Here is a 6,182-nt window from a genome sequence, read left to right on the forward strand (position 1 = left end):
GGGAAAGAGCCCTTATACCAAGAGATTCAAAACCCGAAGCAGTCTCGATTCAATCAACCGATTGGAAGAGATAAATCGGGGAGCTTGAGTACTCCGCATCGCTTCAACATTATAGCGCAACTAGCTAATATACCGGCTAGATTAACCTTATATGAGCTGTTGCATCTTTCAAAAGACACAAGGGAAGCACTATAAGAAATCTTGGCCAATTCTGAAGTTTTCCTGACTCAGATTAAGCCATCTCCTGAAGAACCAGAGCCGTCAGTCCAACATTGCAACCTCGCGGCACACCATTTTCCCTGCATTTCTTTCACCAAAGAGGACATGCAGACGAAGAATTCCAAGCATGATCAGCCCCTGTATTTCACTGGGCACATTGGCTCCAGCGTTGTCAACCAGATCCAAGTCGATCCGGGTTCCGCTGTCAGCATCATGCCACTCCGATTGATGTATAGTCTAGAAATACCGGCCAGTAAGTTAGCCTTCACAAACACTACGATCTACAAATTTAATACCAGTGGATCCAGACCATTGGGTAAAATCCGAGTAAAGTGTCAGATTGGAGATTTAAAGTCGGAAGTCACGTGTTATGTGATTGACGCAGAGACTTCCTATAACTTACTGTTGGGTCGACCCTGGATCCACGGTAATGTTATAGTCCTCTCTACCCTCCATCAATGTCTTAAATATGTGGACACCAATAACGAAGTAAAGACGGTGGTCGCGGATAAGCAACCGTTTAAGGGGTTAGAAAATTATTTTACTGACTCCCTTCTCTATGGTGCCGAATCTGATACTGAACTATCAGCCTAAGGTACGACAACAGGGAAGAGGCTGATACCGAAGCTGGGTTTGATTACGATGATGGTTTTGTACTTAATGATATTGTACCCATTGTAATCAATCTTGACGATGAAGAATCATCGGAAAGTAATTATAATTAGCAACTTGCCAAAGAAATAACAATAAATAACGATTTGGAGTACTCGTTGTGTCTTGATAACATCATGAAAGAGTTATACGACGACCCTAACTTGTATGTACCACTTTATTCGTCTTGCATGACGAAGAAGCATGTTCAGAATTCATTCGAAGCAACACTTGTCATTCATGCAAAAGCAGGGGGTGAGAAAGAAGTCATCTACGATAGAGGGAAGGAATTTTTAATACCAAACCACTTCTTGGAAGAAGATGACAATGATGATAAACTTGCCCATCATCTATTCAGATATGACACAAAAGCACGTAACCTCATGAAGAGATATGGGTATGACTTCACACTCGGGGAAGGCCTTTGTTTTGGTCGAGGTCCGTGAGTTCCACCTCGTATAGCCTATGTACCAAAAAGAAAGCCCGATAACTATTATAGCCACAGAAGAGGTTTAGGCTATGTCTCCTCATCCGAGGATGAATGCTGTTGGCAGGTCATTGATCAAATAGCTAATAAGAATAAAGACGGATATTCTTCCGATTCTTCATTCTAGGACTCCGACGCTAGTCTTGAATAAATTTTTAAAAGACTAATGTCGAACATGGCTACGGTTGATCCTGCCACAACAGAGAAAGATTACCAAATACCAACTTGGGAAGACCCTTGGGTTCATCACCTGAATATGTAGTACGGTGATAGATTTGAACAAAGGAAACCCCCTACCGAAGACCAAGTAATCCAGGTGAATATGGGTAACGAGGATAATCCGAAGCCGATATTCGTTAGCGACAGTCTCCCGCCAAATGAGAAAGAGGAGTTAATTACCCTCATTAGGGAGTACATTGATGTTTTTGCTTGGAACTATGAGGATATGCTAGGGCTCGATCCAAAGGTGGTAATGTATCGCCTTAATATTAAGCCGGATGTCAAACTTGTCAAACAACAACAAAGACGGTTTCGTCCGCAAATTATGGAGGCAGTCGAGTCCGAAGTTAAAAAGCTTATCGACTTGGGTTTCATTAGGGAGGAGCAACATCCTGAATGTCTTGCTAATATTGTCCATGTCCTTAAGAAGAACGAAAAAATCAGGATTTGTATCGACTTTAGAGACATTAACACCGCCTGCCCGAAAGACGATTTTCCTCTTCCCATCACAGATGTTATCATCGATAATACGTGTGGATTCGAGAGAATGTCCTTCATGGATGGATTTTCTGGTTATAATCAGATAAAGATGCATCCACATGATAAAAAGCATACCGTGTTTAGAACACCCCTCGGTGTTTTCTGCTACATGGTTATGCCATTTGGCTTAAAGAACGCAGGTGTCACATATCAGAGAGCTATGTCAAAGATTTTCCAGGAGCATCTCCGGAAGACTGTCGAATGCTACGTGGACGATCTAGTCGTGAAAAGTTATGACAAGAATGATCAAATCAGAGACTTAAAAACGATGTTCGACCTGATGCAGACTCATCAATTGAAGATGAATCCTACCAAATCTTTTCTCGGAATGTCCAGCGGCAAATTTTTTGGATTCGTCGTCACCACTAAGGGTATTCACATTGACCCTGATAAAGTGAAGGAATTAATGAGTTGCAACCCCCGAGAAACCTTAAGGAACTCAGAGGATTACAAGGACGGTTGGCTTATATCCGTCGGTTCATCTCGAACCTTTCGGGAAAATGTCAACCATTCTCCAGGCTCACAAAGAAGGACGTATCATTCGTATGGGACGACGCTTGTCAAAAAGTATTCAAGAATATAAAAGAATATTTCTCAAACCCTCTGTACTTATTGCACCGAAATCAGGCAAACCATTCTTGATTTATGGCAAGGCAACGAGCCGCTCGTTAAGTGCATTACTTGCACAAGACGACGATAACGGTCACGAACAGGCAGTATACTATTTGAGCCGGATCCTTGTGGGCACCGAATCTCGATATCCAATGATCGAAAGGGAGTGTCTCGCCTTAGTATTCACTATTCAAAAGATGTGACACTACTTGGTCGGATAGACTATCTACGTCATCTCCAATGTTAACCCAGTCAGAGTATTCATGACGCAGCCGGCTTTCATGAGTTGGTGGTTAGCAAAATGGGTCTTGCTTCTGTCCTAATACGATCTACATTTTAAACAGCAGAAGTCGGTCAAAGGACAAGCTATTTGTGATCTCCTGGCAGCTAACCCAACTACGGATACCGTCGAGGTATACGACGATCTGCCAGATGAAAACTACGAAGCCAACGTAACTTCCCATCAACAGGTATGGCGTTTGTACTTCGATGGTGTCTCTCGAGCAACTAATGTAGCAAGTACTCCTGGATGTTCTAAGATTTCCTCCGGAGTTGGAGTTGCCTTAGTTTCCCCAGGAAAACATGTGATGCCTCTAGCCTACTCGTTGACCGAACCATGCTCAAACAACATAGCCGAATATAACGCGTTGCTTATTGGACTCAGCTTTGCTAAAGAGCTGGAGGTCGAGTACCTTGAAGCTTTCGGTGACTCTCAACTGGTAGTTAAACAAGTTCAACGGGAGTATGAGGTCAGAAAATAGGATTTGATACCATACCATAGGATGGTCGTTGAGATAGCAGAATTATTTGAAGGATTCTTCATCGAATACATTCCACGTTTACAAAACGCATACGCAGATGCGCTGGCAGCATTAGTCGTGTCCCTGGCACAGCCTCCGAAACAGAACAGTTCGTTATGGTAAGAACTCATCAGCTCTTCGTACCAATCTACGATCTAGACGATAGAGAAGAGGACGTTAAAGAAGTGTATTCAACTCAAGTTGAGTTCGAATCCCGAGACTGGCATTTTCCTATCATAGACTATGTCCTACACAGGATTTTACTGGAAGACGTGAAGGAAAGGGACTCAATCTGACGGAGAGCACCAAGATTCTACTATAATATGGAGAGTCGAACGCTATATCATCGGGATATGATAGTTTACTATTACATTGCCTATCCACTAAAGAGGCGGAAGAAGTCCTTAGGGAGACGCACGAAGGGGTTTGTGGTGCACACCAACCTGGCCCCAAACTTTATGACCGCATCAGAAGGATGAGATATTTCTGACCTACTATGATCAAAGATGCAGTCGCATATGCCCGAAAGTATCACGCGTGTCAAGTACACGCGAATTATATGTACTAACCCCCGGAGCATCTACACCCTTCAGCTACATCATGGCCTTTTGAGACCTGGGGAATGGATGTTTTTGGACCTATAAATCCCCCGTCAGTAAAAGGCGACCGATTCATCCTAGCAATCGCTGATTACTTCTCCAAATAGGCTGAAGCGATTCCGCTCAGAGAAGTTAAGACGAGCAATATTGTGGCATTCATCAAGCACCATATTATCTACCGGTATGGTGTCCCAAGGTGAATCATACATGACAACGGTTCTCAGTTTGTCGGTAATGTTTTCATCAAATTTTGTGAGAAGTTCAAAATTCAAGACGTCTCGTCGACAGCTTACAACCCCATAGCAAACAGATTGGCTGAAGCCTTCAACAAGACTATCATAAAACTTTTTTCAAAACTCGTGATAAGCTCGGTGAAGCTCTATGGGCCTATCGTACCATAGTTCGCACGTCTACTGGAGCAACCTTGTATTCTCTAGTGTACGGGTGTGAAGCAGTTTTTCCATTGGAGATCCAAATTCTATCTCTTCGGATCACTCTCGCAACGGAGATGACCACTGAAGAACAACATCAAAAACGCCTCGAAGAACTCGAAATGCTCGATGAGAAGCGCTTGGAAGCTCAGCAACACATTGAATTCTACCAAGCCAGAATTTCCCGAGCCTTTGATAAAAATTGTCGGCAATAAAGTTTTAAAGAATGAGACTTGGTCCTAGCTGTCCTATGGCCAATGATCCTTAATTCCGAGAAGAAAGACAAGTTCGAACCTAAATAGGAAGATTTATTTGTGGTAGAAATAGTCTATTCAAACGGCGCATATCGCCTTATTACCAAGGAAGACGCCCGGCTTATAATGCTGATAAACGGTAAGTTCCTGAAGAAGTACTACCCTTAGTATATTCAGGATAACCCATGTATCGAGAAGTTCCCGGAAGAATACTATATGTGATATTCTTAGGGATAACCCAGCTGATACAAAAGTGATAAATAAGAAATCCACAATTAGATTCTGAATGTTTTCAAAGTTGGAACGTATCCTATTGTTGATATTGAATTCGCTAACTTTCATGAATTCTTTTGCTGAGGTGAGATTCAACCATTTTGACAAATCAATCTTTCCTCACAAAATCCCTCACTGATCAAATCAATTGACAGTGGGTCCACCAAAATTTCTATTCGCTAATTCTTGGCAATTTTCAAACTTGACGTGTTAAGTCCTGATCACTTAACATCGAAACCCTCCAGCGAGTGGCTAGTACAGGTCGGCATTCTCATTGCTACATGTATTCCACTCCCATTGGTTTCTCGGTCAAACCTATAAAAGTTAGGACCAAAGCCAGAATCCACTCTCGATTCCTTCCATGAACGAGAGATCCACTTTCAATTTGAGTAATCAAACCTATAAAAGTTAGGATTACCTCCAACCTCTCTTGGTCAAACCTACAATGGTTATGACCAAGGTCGGATTATCCCTTTCGATAAACGAAAAGCTTCCACCTTTTTGATTTCAGCCAAACCTATAAAAGTTAGGGCCGGAATCGGAATTTCATCTCAATAAATGAGGAATTCTTTTCTTGGATTAAGCAACCAATCCTATAAAAGTTAGGGTTGCTTGAATCTTTCTGATTCTCGGAGTGGAGATCTCACTCCTAGTCTCACCTTTCCGGATTCTGGGGGTGGAGATCCCACCTCGAGTCTCTTTTACAACTGGAGATAGAATATAAATCCTTCCTCTTCAGTGTTGGGAGATAGAATATAAAGTTCTTTTTCTCTCATTTTGGGTTTATCTTTACCCTAAACAAGACCTGGGGATAGAATATAAAATTTTTTCTCTCCAGCATCGGGTTTGTCTTTACCCTGAGAAAAGACACAATTCTCAACTTCAAATCCGTACACTTCATGCATGGGGAATTTTATCTCGACTCCTAAATAGAGATAAGACTATGTCTAACACGCGTTGCTGGTTTAGTCTTTTACCGAGTAAAAAAAGAGACCAGAATATAAGTCTGGGGACTTTTATTCCGAATCCTAAGTAGGGATGAGTCAGCGCCTAATACGCGTTGCCGGGTGCCATATTCCCGTAAGAAATGGTGAAGT

This window comes from Asparagus officinalis, chromosome 4 (genome assembly GCF_001876935.1).
Source record: "Asparagus officinalis chromosome 4, Aspof.V1, whole genome shotgun sequence".
Taxonomy (NCBI): domain Eukaryota; kingdom Viridiplantae; phylum Streptophyta; class Magnoliopsida; order Asparagales; family Asparagaceae; genus Asparagus; species Asparagus officinalis.